Source organism: Octodon degus, unplaced genomic scaffold (genome assembly GCF_000260255.1).
Source record: "Octodon degus isolate 3935 unplaced genomic scaffold, OctDeg1.0 scaffold00581, whole genome shotgun sequence".
NCBI classification, from domain to species: Eukaryota; Metazoa; Chordata; class Mammalia; order Rodentia; family Octodontidae; genus Octodon; species Octodon degus.
The window spans coordinates 25,192-37,228 of record NW_004525157.1 but is presented as its reverse complement, the minus strand read 5'-3'; positions in this window follow the sequence as shown (position 1 = coordinate 37,228).

Here is a 12,037-nt window from a genome sequence, read left to right as displayed (position 1 = left end):
TCTACTGCATGATTTGTGTTTCTAAGTGTGAGTTCTTAATGCAGAAGTGCCAGCTAAGCTCCAGCTTCTTTGCAAGCAGGGCACTCCACTCTCTGTTCCTGTATACGGCGCAACATAGAACTCTGTCTAAAATGCCACTTTTGTAACTAAAGTAATTCACAGTTCCACGCTGTGAAAACAATGGCATATCATTCAGTTTCCTAAGAGAAGGCATCCATAAAGTTTGAGCCTTTCCATCTGGAGATGCAAAAAAACTGCAGAAGCTTGTTCTCTCTCCCATTCATTTCCATTGGCAAAGATCCACTAACAAGTTTCTAGACTACAGTGACCTGAGGAAAGCTGCTTGATTCTATTGCATGATTTGTGTTTCTTTGTGGGAGTTCTTAATGCAGAAGAGCCAGCTAAGCTCCAGCTTCTTTGGTAAACACTCCAATGCCTGTTCCTTTATAGGGCACAACACAGAACTCTGGCTAAAACATCACTTTTACAACTAAAGTACTTCATAGTTCCTTGATCAGAAAACAGTGGCAAATCATTCAGTCTCCTAAGAGAAAGCATCGATAAAGTTTGTAACATTCCAGCTGGAGGTGCAGAGAAACTGCAGAAGGTTGTTCTCTCTCCTATTCATTTCTATTCTCAAAGAGCTACAAACACGATTCTAGACTCCAGTGACCTGAGGAGAGCTGCTTATTTCTACTGCATGATTTGAGTTACTAAGTGTGAGTTCTTAATGCAGTAGAACCAGTTAAGCTCGAGATTCTTTGGGAAGCAGGGCACTCCAGTGCCTATTCCTACATACAGCGCAACACAATACTGTGGCTAAAATATCACTTTTGTCATTAAAATACTTCACAATTCCGCACTGTGAAGAGAGTTGCAAATTATTCAGTTGCCTGAGAGAAAGCATCCATGACGTTTGTGACTTTCCAGGTGATGGAACAGAGAAACTGCAGAAGGTTGTTCTCTCTCCCATTCATTCCTATGGGCAAAGAGCCACAAACACATTTCTAGACTCCAGTGACCTGAGTAGAGCTGCTTCTTTCAACTGCATGATTTGTGTTACTAAGGGTGAGTTCTTAATGCAGAAGAGCCAGCTAAGCGCCAGCTTCTTTGGGAAGCAGGGCACTCCAGTGCCTGTTCCTGTATAGAAAGCAACACAGAACTCTGCCTAAAACGTCACTTTTGTAACTAAAGTACTTAACAGTTCTGTGATGTGCAAACAGTGGCAAATCATTCAGTCTCCTAAGAGAAAGCATCCGTGAAGTTTGTGACTTTCCACCTGGAGGTGCAGAGAAACTGCAGAGGGTTGTTCTATCTCTTTTTCATTCCAATGGACAAAGAGCGACAAAGACGTTTCTAGACTCCAGTGCCTAAGGAGAGCTGCTTGTGTCTACTGCATGATTTGTGTTTCTAAGTGTGAGTTCTTAATGCAGAAGTGCCAGCTAAGCTCCAGCTTCTTTGGCAAGCAGGGCACTCCACTCTCTGTTCCTGTACATGGCGTAACATAGAACTCTGGCTAAAATGTCACTTTTGTAACTAAAGTAATTCACAGTTCCACCCTGTGAAAACAATGGCATATCATTCAGTTTCCTAAGACAAGGCATCCATGAAGTTTGTGACTTTCCATCTGGAAGTGCAGAGAAACTGCAGAAGCTTGTTCTCTCTTCCTTTCATTTCTTTTGGCAAAGAGCCACAAACAAGTTTCTAGACTACAGTGCCCTGGGGAGAGCTGCTTGATTCTATTGCATGATTTGTGTTTCTTAGTGGGTGTTCTCAATGCAGAACAGCCAGCTAACCTCCAGTTTCTTTGGTGAACTGGGCACTCCAATGCCTGTTCCTTTATAGGGCACAACACAGAACTCTGGCTAAAACGTTACTTTTACAACTAAAGTACTTCATAGTTCCTTGATCAGAAAACAGTGGCAAATAATTCAGTCTCCTAAGAGAAAGCATCCATAAAGTTTGTGACTTTCCAGCTGGAGGTGCAGAGAAACTGCAGAAGGTTGTTCTCCCTGACGTTCATTCCTATTCTCAAAGAGCCACAAACTCGTTTCTAGACTCCAGTGCCCTGAGGAGAGCTACTTGTTTCTACTTCATGATTTGTGTTTCTAAGTGTAAGTTCTTATTGAACCATTTCCAGCTAAGCTCCAGCTTAATTGGGAAGCACTGCACTCCAATGCCTGTTCCTGTATAGGGCACAACACAGAACTCTGGCTAAAACATCACTTTTGCAACTAAATTACTTCACAGTTCCGAGCAATGAAATCAGTGGCAAATCATTCAGTCTCCTAAGAGAAAGCATCCATGAAGTTTGTGACTTTCCAGCTGGGGGTGCAGAGAAACTGCAGAAAGTTGTTCTCTCTCCCATTCCTTCCTATGGGCAAAGACCAACAAACACGTTCCTAGACTCCAATGCCCGGAGGAGAGCTGTTTATTTCTGCTGTGTGATTTGTGCTTCTAAGTGTGAGAACTTAATGCAGAAGTGCCAGCTAAGCTCTATCTTTTTTGGGAAGAAGTGCACTCCAATGCCTGCTCCTTTATGCGACACAATAGTGGACGCTGGCTAAAACTTCATTTTTGTAACTGAAGAACTTAACACTTCCGCGATGTGCAAACAGTGGCAAATCATTGTCTCCTAAGAGAAAGCATCGGTTAAGTTTGTGACTTTCCACCTGGAGGTGCAGAAATTCTGCAGAATGTTGTTCTCTCTCCCTTTCATTCCTGTGAGCAAAGAGTCACAAACACGTTTCTAGACTCCTGTGCCCTGAGGAGAGCTGCTTGTTTCTACTGCATGATTTGTGTTTCTAATTGTGAGTTTTTAATGCAGAAGAGCCAGCTAAGATAAAGCTTCTTTTCGAAGACGGCCCTCCAATGCTTGATCTTCTATTCAGAACATCAGAGAACTCAGGATAAAATGTCAGTTTTGTACCTAAAGTGAATCACAGTTCCGCACTGTGCAAACAGTGCCTAGTCATACAATCTCCTAAGAGAAAGCATCCGGGAAGTATGTGACTTCCAGCTGGAGGGGCAGGGAAACTGGAGAAGGTTGTTCTCTTTCCCATTCATTCCTATGGGCAAAGAGCCACAAACATGTTTATAACGCAGGGGCCCTGAGGAGAGCTGCTTGTTTTCACTGCACGATTTGTGTTTCTAAATGTGAATTCTTAACGTAGAAGACCCAGCTCAGCTCCTGCTTCTTTGGGAAGCAAGGCACTCAAAACCCTGTTTTTATATACCGCGCAATACTGAATTCTGGCTAAAACGTCACTTTTGTAACTAAAGTACATCAGAGTTCCTTGCTTTGAAAAGAGTGGCAAATCTTCAGTCTCCTAATATAAAGCATCCATGAAGTTTGGGACTTTCCAGCTGGAGGTGCACAGAAACTGCAGAAGGTTGTTTTCTCTCGCAGTCATTCCTAAGATCAAAGAACCACAAACAAGTATTTAGACACTAGTTCCCTGAGGAGAGCTGCTTGTTTCTACTGCACGATTTGTGTTTCTTTGTGTGCATACTTAATGCAGAAGAGATACTTAAGCTCCAGCTTCTTTTTTAAGCAGGGCACTCCAAAGTCTGTTTCAGAATAAGTCGCAAAACATAATTCAGGTTCAAATGTCACTTTTGTAACTAAAGTACTTCACAGCTGAGCTCTATGAAGAGTGACAAATCATTCAGTCTCCAAAGAAAAACCATCCCTGAAGTTTGTGATTTTCCAGCTGCAGGTGCAGTAAAACTGCTGAAATTTGCTCTCTCTCCCATTCATTCATATGGGCAAAGAGCCACAAACAGATTTCTAGACTCCAGTGCCCTGAGGAGAGCTGCTTGTTTCTCCTGCATGATTTGAGATTCTATATGTGAGTTCTTAATGCATAAGTGCCAGCTAAGCTCCCGCTTCTTTGGGAAAGAGGGCACTCCAATGCCTCTTCTTGTATATAAAGCAACACAGAACTCTGGCTAAAACGTCACTTTTGTAACTAAAGTACTTCACTGTTCCCTGCTCTGCAAACCGTGGCAAATCTTTCAGTATCCTAAGAGAAAGAATCCATGAAGTTTCTGACTTTCCAGCTGGAGGTGTAGAGAAACTTCAGAAGGTTGTTCGCTCTCCAGTTCATTTCTACGGGCAAAGAGCCACAAACACGTTTCTAGACTCTAGTGCCGTGAGGAGAGCTGCTTGTTTCTACTCCATGATTTGTGTTTCTAAGTGTGAGTTCTTAATGCAGAAGAGTCAGATAAGCTGCAGCTTCTTTGGGAAGCAGGGCACTCCAATGCCTGTTTCTCTATGCGGCACAACACAGAACTCTGGCTAAAACATCACTTTTGTAACTAACGTCCTTCACAGTTCCGAGCTGTGAAAATAGTGGCAAATCATGCAGTCTCCTAAGAGAAAGCATCTGTGAAGTTTGTGACTTTCCAGCTGGAGGTAAACAGAAACTAGAGAAAGTTGTTCTCTCTCCCATTCATTCCTATGGGCAAAGAGCCACATAGCCGTTTCCAGACTCCAGTGCCATGAGGACAGCTGCTTGTTTCTACTGCATGATTTGTGTTTCCAAGTGTGAGTTCTTAATGCAGAAGAGACAGCTGAGCTGCAGCTTATTTGGGAAGCAGGACACTCCAATGCCTGTTGTTGTATATGGTGCAACACAGAATTCTGGCTAAAATGTCACTTTTGTAACGAAAGTACTTCACCGTTCCGCTCTGTCAAAAGAGTGGCAAATCATTCAGGCTACAAGGAGAAGGCATCGGTGAAGTTTGTGACTTTCCAGCTGGAGGTGCAGAGATATTGCAGAAGGTTGCTCTATCTCCCATTCATTGCTCTGGGCAAAGCGGCACAAACAATTTTGGAGACTCCAGTGCCCTGAGGATAACTGCTAGATTCTAGTGCATACTTTGTGTTTCTAACCTTGAGTACTTAATGCAGAAGATCCACCTAACCTCCAGCTTTTTTGCCAAGCAGGGCATCCCAATGCCTGTTTCTGTATATGGCTCAAAATTGAATTCTGTCTAAAACGTCACTTTTGTAACTAAAGTACTTCAGAGTTCCTCGCTTTGAAAAGAGTGGCAAATCTTCAGTCTCCTAAGAGAAATCATCCGTGAAGTTTGTGACTTTCCAGCTGGAGGTGCAGAGAAACTGCAGAAGGATGTTCTCTCTCACATTCCTTCCTATGGGCAAGGAGCCACAAACATGTTTCAAGGCTCCTGTGCCCTGAGGAGAGCTGCTTATTTCTACTGCATGATTTGCATTTCTAAGTGTGATTTCTTAGTTCAGAAGAGCCACCTATGCTCCAGCATGTTTGGCAAGCAAAGCACTCCAATGCCTGTAACTTTATATGGCACAACAAAGAACTCTGACTAAAACGTCTCGTTTATATCTAAATTACTTCACAGTACCAAGCTGTGAAAAGAGTGGCAAATCATGCAGTCTCCTAAGAGAAAGCATCCGTGAAGTTTGTGACTTTCCAGTTGGAGGAGCAGAGAAACTGGAGAAGGTTGTTCTCTCTCCCATTCATTCCTATGGGCAAAGAGCCACAAACATGTTTATAACGTGTGGGCCCTGAGGAGAGCTGCTTGTATCGACTGCGTGATTTGTGTTTCTAAATGTGAATTCTTAACGTAGAAGAGCCAGCTCAGCTCCTGCTTCTTTGGGAAGCTGGGCACTCAAATCCCTCTTTCTATATGCCGCACAATAGTGAATTCTGGCTAAAACATCACTTTTGTAACTAAAGTACATCAGAGTTCCTTGCTTTGAAAAGAGTGGCAAATCTTCAGTCTCCTAATATAAAGCATCCATAAAGTTTGTGACTATCCAGCTGGAGGTGCACAGAAACTGCAGAAGGTTGTTTTCTCTCACATTCATTCCTAACGTCAAAGAACCACAAACAAGTATTTAGACACTAGTTCCCTGAGGAGAGCTGCTTGTTTCTACTGCACGATTTGTGTTTCTAAGTGTGCATACTTAATGCAGAAGAGATACTTAAGCTCCGGCTTCTTTTTTAAGCAGGGCACTCCAAAGCCTGTTCCAGAATAAGTCGCAAAACATAATTCTAGCTGAAATATCACTTTTGTAACTAAAGTACTTCACAGCTAAGCTCTGTGAAAAGAGTGACAAATCATTCAGTCTCCTATGAAAAATCATCCCTGAAGTTTGTGACTTTCCAGCTGGAGGTGCAGTAAAACTGCAGAACGTTGTTCTATCTCTCATTCATTCATATGGCAAAGAGCCACAAACTCGTTTCTAGACTCCAGTGCCCTGAGGATAGCAGCTTGTTTCTACTGCATGATTTGAGTTTCTATGTGTGAGTTCTTAATGCATAAGTGCCAGCTAAGCTACTGCTCCTTTGGGAAAGAGGGCATTCCAATGCCTCCTCTTGTATATGGAGCAACACAGAACTCTGGCTAAAACGTCACTTTTGTAACTAAAGTACTTCACTGTTCCCTGCTCTGCAAACAGTGGCAAATCTTTCAGTATCCTAAGAGAAAGAATCCATGAAGATTCTGACTTTCCAGCAGGAGGTGTAGAGAAACTTCAGAAGGTTGTTCGCTCTCCAGTTCATTCCTATGGCAAAGAGCCACAAACACGTTTCTAGACTCTAGTGCCATGAGGAGAGCTGCTTGTTTCTACTGCATGATTTGTGTTTCTAAGTGTGAGTTCTTAATGCAGAAGAGTCAGATAAGCTGCAGCTTCTTTGGGAAGCATGTCACTCCAATGCCTGTTCCTCTATACAGCGCAACACAGAACTCTGGCTAAAATGTCACTTTTGTAGCTAACGTACTTCACAGTTCCTAACTGTCAAAAGAGTGGCAAGTCATGCAGTCGCCTAAGAGAAAGCATCTGTGAAGTTTGTGACTTTCCAGCTGGAGGTGCAGAGAAACTACAGAAAGTTGTTCTCTCTCCCATTCATTCGTATAGACAAAGAGCCACATAGATGTTTCTAGACTCCAGTGCCATGAGGACAGCTGCTTGTTTCTACAGCATGATTTGTGTTTCCAAGTGTGAGTTCTTAATGCAGAAGAGACAGCTGAGCTGCAGCTTATTTTGGAAGCAGGACACTCCAATGCCTATTCTTGTATACAGTGCAACACAGAATTCTGGCTAAAATGTCACTTTTGTAACAAAAGTACTTCACCGTTCCGCTCTGTCAAAAGAGTGGCAAATCATTCAGTCTACAAAGAGAAAGCATCAGTGAAGTTTGTGACTTTCCAGCTGGAGGTGCAGAGATATTGCAGAAGGTTGCTCTATCTCCCATTCATTGCTCTGGGCAAAGCGGCACAAACAATTTTGGAGACTCCAGTGCCCTGAGGATAACTGCTAGATTCTAGTGCATACTTTGTGTTTCTAACGTTGAGTACTTAATGCAGAAGATCCACCTAACCTCCAGCTTTTTGCCAAGCAGGGCATCCCAATGCCTCTTTCTGTATATGGCTCAAAAGAGAATTCTGTCTAAAATGTCACTTTTGTAACTAAAGTACTTCAGAGTTCCTCGCTTTGAAAAGAGTGGCAAATATTCAGTCTCCTAAGAGAAATCATCCGCGAAGTTTGTGACTTTCCAGCTGGAGGTGCAGAGAAACTGCAGAGGGTTGTTCTCTCTCCCATTCCTTCCTATGGGCAAGGAGCCTCAAACACGTTTCAAGGCTCCTGTGCCTTGAGGAGAGCTGCTTATTTCTACTGCATGATTTGAGTTTCTAAGTGTGATTTCTTAGTTCAGAAGAGCCACCTAAGCTCCAGCATGTTTGGCAAGCAAAGCACTCCAATGCCTGTAACTTTATATGGTGCAACAAAGAACTCTGATTAAAATGTCACTTTTATATCTAAATTACTTCACAGTTCCAAGATGTAAAAAGAGTGGCAAATCATGCAGTCTCCTAGGAGAAAGCATCCGTGAAGTGTGTGACTTTCCAGCTGGAGAGGCCGAGAAACTGGAGAAGGTTGTTCTCTCTCCTATTCATTCCTATGGGCAAAGAACCAGAAACATGTTCATAACTCCTGTGCCCTGAGAAGAGCTGCTTATTTCCACTGCACTATTTGTGTTTCTAAATGTGAATTCTTAACGTAGAAAAGCCAGCTCAGCTCCAGCTTCTTTGGGAAGCAGGGCACTCAAAACCCTGTTTCTATACACCGCGCAATAGTGAATTCTGGCTAAAATGTCACTTTTGTAACTAAAGTACTTCAGAGTTCCTCGCTTTGAAAAGAGTGGCAAATCTTCAGTCTCCTAATATAAAGCATCCATGAATTTTGTGACTTTCCAGCTGGAGGTGCACAGAAACTGCAGAAGGTTGTTTTCTCTCACATTCATTCCTAACGTCAAAGAACCACAAACAAGTATTTAGACACTAGTTCCCTGAGGAGAGCTGCTTGTTTCTACTGCACGATTTGTGTTTCTAAGTGTGCATACTTAATGCAGAAGAGATACTTAATCTCCAGCTTCTTTTTTAAGCAGGGCACTCCAAAGCCTGTTCCTGTATACAGCGCAACACAGAACTCTGGCTAAAACATCACTTTTGTAACTAAAGTACTTCATAGATAAGCTCTGTGAAAAGAGTGACAAATCATTCAGTCTCCTAAGAAAAATCATCCCTGAAGTTTGTGACTTTCCAGCTGGAGGTGCAGTAAAACTGCAGAACGTTGTTCTCTTTTCCATTCATTCATATGGGCAAAGAGCCGCAAACAGGTTTCTAGACTCCAGTGCCCTGAGGAGAGCTTCTTGTTTCTACTGCATGATTTGAGTTTCTATGTGTGAGCTCTTAATGCATAAGTGCCAGCTAAGCTCCCACTTCTTTGGGAAAGAGGGCATTCCTATGCCTCTTCTTGTATATGGAGCAACACAAAACTCTGGCTAAAACGTCACTTTTGTAACTAAAGTATCTTACAGTTCCTTGCTCTGCAAACCATGGCAAATCTTTCAGTATCCTAAGAGAAAGAATCCGTGAAGATTCTGACTTTCCAGCTGGAGGTTCAGAGTAACATCAGAAGGTTGTTCGCTCTCCAGTTCATTCCTATGGTCAAAGAGCCACAAACATGTTTCTAGACACTAGTGCCCTGAGGAGAGCTGCTTGTTTCTACTGCATGATTTGTGTTTCTAAGTGTGAGTTCTTAATGCAGAAGATTCAGATAAGCTCCAGCTTCTTTGGGAAGCAGGCACTCCAATGCCTGTTCCTCTATACGACGCAACACAGAACTCTGGCTAAAACGTCACTTTTGTAACTAATGTCCTTCACAGTTCCGAGCTGTGAAAAGAGTGGCAAATCATGCAGTCTCCTAAGAGAAAGCATCCGTGAAGTTTGTGACTTTCCAGCTGGAGGTGCAGAGAAAGTACAGAAAGTTGTTCTCTCTCCCATTCATTCCTATGGGCAAAGTGCCACACAGACGTTTCTATACTCCAGTGCCATGAGGAGAGCTGCTTGTTTCTACTGCATGAATTGTGTTTCCAAGTGTGAGTTCTTAATGCAGAAGAGACAGCTGAGCTGCAGCGTTTTTGGGAAACAGGACACTCCAATGCCTGTTCTTGTATACGGTGCAACACAGAATTCTGGCTAAAATGTCACTGTTGTAACTAAAGTACTTCACCATTCTGCTCTATCAAAAGAGTGGCAAATCATTCAGTCTACAAGGAGAAGGCACTGGTGAATTTTGTGACTTTCCAGCTGGAGGTGCAGAGATACTGCAGAAGTTTGTTCTATCTCCCATTCATTCCTATGGGCAAAGAGACACAAACATGTTTATACCTCCAGTGCCCTGAGGAGAGCTGCTTGTTTCCCCTGCATGATTTGTGTTTCTAAATGTGAATTCTTAATGTAGAAGAGCCAGCTGAACTCCAGCTTCTTTGGGAAGCAGGGCACTCCAATTCCTGTTCATGTATAAGGCGCAACACAGAATTCTGTCTAAATCATCAATTTTGTAACTAAAGTACTTCGCAGTTTCACGTTCTGCAAACAGTGGCAAATCATTCAGTCTCCTAAGAGAAAATATCCGTGAAGTTTATGACTTTACAGGTAGAAGGGCAGAGAAACTGAAGAAGATTTTTCTATCTCACTTTTATTCCTATTAGCAAGGAGCCACAAACACCTTTCTAGGCTCCAGTGCCCTGATTAGAGCTTGTTTCTACTGCATGATTGTGATTCTAAGTGTGGGTTCTTAATGCAGAAGAGCCTGCTAAGCTCCAGCTTCTTTGGGAAGCAGGGCACTCCAATGCCTGTTCCTGTATACGCACACCACGGAACTCTGCGTAAAACGTCACTTTTGTAAATAAAGTACTTCACAGTTCCGCACTGTGAAAAGAGAGTCAAATCATTCAGTCTCCTAACAGAAAGGATCCGTGAACATTTTGACTTTTCCGTTGTAGGTGCAGAGAAACTGCACAAGGTTGTTCTCTCACCCATTCATTCCTATGGGCAAAGAGGCACAAACACGTTTCTAGACTCCAGTGCCCTAAGGAAAGCTGCTTGTTACTACTGCATGATTCATGTTTGTAAGTGTGAGTTCATAATGCAGAAGAGCCAGCTAAGCTCCAGGTTCTTTGGGATGCAGGGCTCTCCAATGCCTGTTTCTGTATATGGCACAACACAGAATTCTGGCTAAAATGTCACTTTTGTAACTAAATTACTTAACAGTTCCACGATGGGAAAAGAGTGGCAAATAATTCAGGCTCCTAGGAGAAATAATCTGTGAAATTTGTGACTTTCCTGATGGAGGAGCAGAGAAACTGCAGAAGGTTTTTCTCTCTCCCATTTGTTCCTATGGGCAAAGAGTGAAAAACATGTGTATAACTCCAGTGCCCTGAGGAGAGCTGCTTGTTTCTACTGCATGATTTACATTTGTAAGTGTGAGTTCTTAATGCAGAAGAGCCAGCTATGCTCCAGCTTCCTTGGGAAGCAGGGCACACCAATGCATGTTCCTTTAAATGGTGCAACACAGAACTCTGGCTAAAACGTCACTTTTGTAACTAAAGTACTTCACAGTTCTGTGTTGTGAAAAGAGTGGGAAATCATTCTGTCTCCCAAGAGAATGCATCTGTGAAGTTTGTGACTTTCCAGCTAGAGGTTCATAAAATCTGCAGAAGGTTGTTCTCTCTCACATTCATTCCTATAGGGAAAGAGCCAGAAACACGTTTCTAAACTCCAGTGCCCTTAGGTGAGCTGCTTGTTTCTACTGCATGATTTGTGTTTCTAAGTGTGAGTTCTGAATGCAGAAGAGCCAGCTAAGCTCCAGCTTCTTTGTGAAGCAGAGCACTGTAATGCCTGTCCCGTTATATGGTGCAAAAAATAATTCTGTCTAATACGACACTTTTGTAACTGAAGAACTTCACAGTTCCCATCATTGAAAAGAGTGGCATTTAATTAGGTCTCCTAACACAAAGCATACGTGAAGTTTGTGACTTTCCAGCTGGAGGTGCAGAGAAACTGCAGAATTTTGTTCTCTCTCCAATTTTTTCCTATGGGCATAGAGGCACGAACACATTTGCAGACTCCAGTGCCCTGAGGAGAGCTGCTTGTTTCCACTGCATAATTTTTGTATCTAAGTGTGAGTTCATAATGCAGAAGAGCCAGCAATGCTCCAGCTTCTTTGGGAAGTAGGGCACTCTGATGCCTGTTCCTGTGTAAGGTGCAACATGGAACTGTGACTAAAATGTCACTTTTGTAACTAAAGTACTTCACATTTCCGAGCTGTGAAAAGACTGTCAAATCATTCATTCTCCTAAGAGAAACATCCGGGACGTTTGTGACTTTCCACCTGGAGGTGTAGAGAAACTGCAGAAGGTTGTTCCCTTTCCCATTCATTCTTATGGCAAAGAGGCACAAACATGTTTCTAGACTCCAGTTCCCTGAGGATAGCTGCTTGTTTCCACTCTACGAATTGTGTTTCTAAGAGAGAGTTCTGAGTATAGAAGAGACTCCTAAGCTCCAGCTTCTTTGGCAAGTAGGGTACTTCAAGGCCGGTTCCCGTATACAGCGCAACACAGACCTCTGGCTGAAACATCGCTTTTGTAACTAAAGTACTTCAGAGTTCTTCACTTTGCAAAACAGTGCCAAATCATTCAGTCTCCTA